This window comes from Oncorhynchus kisutch, linkage group LG10 (assembly GCF_002021735.2).
Source record: "Oncorhynchus kisutch isolate 150728-3 linkage group LG10, Okis_V2, whole genome shotgun sequence".
Taxonomy (NCBI): Eukaryota; Metazoa; Chordata; class Actinopteri; order Salmoniformes; family Salmonidae; genus Oncorhynchus; species Oncorhynchus kisutch.
The window spans coordinates 1,962,971-1,963,401 of record NC_034183.2 but is presented as its reverse complement, the minus strand read 5'-3'; positions in this window follow the sequence as shown (position 1 = coordinate 1,963,401).

Genomic DNA, 431 nt, shown 5'->3' with positions numbered 1-431 from the left:
ATAATGCTCCCCCTCCCCCCTAGTAAAGGTGTGTTATTATAATGCTCCTCCTCCCCCTAGTAAAGGTGTGTTATTATAATGCTCCCCCTCCCCTCCTAGTAAAGGTGTGTTATAATGCTCCCCCTCCCCCCCTAGTAAAGGTGTGTTATAATGCTCCCCCTCCCCCCTAGTAAAGGTGTGTTATAATGCTCCCCCTCCCCCCTAGTAAAGGTGTGTTATTATAATGCTCCTCCTCCCCCTAGTAAAGGTGTGTTATTATAATGCTCCCCCTCCCCTCCTAGTAAAGGTGTGTTATTATAATGCTCCTCCTCCCCCTAGTAAAGGTGTGTTATTGTAATGCTCCTCCCCCTAGTAAAGGTAACATTAGCGTTGTAGAAACTATAGCATTTCTAGGGTTCATCTTTAAAGTGCTGAGTGTCAAAGACAAAAAA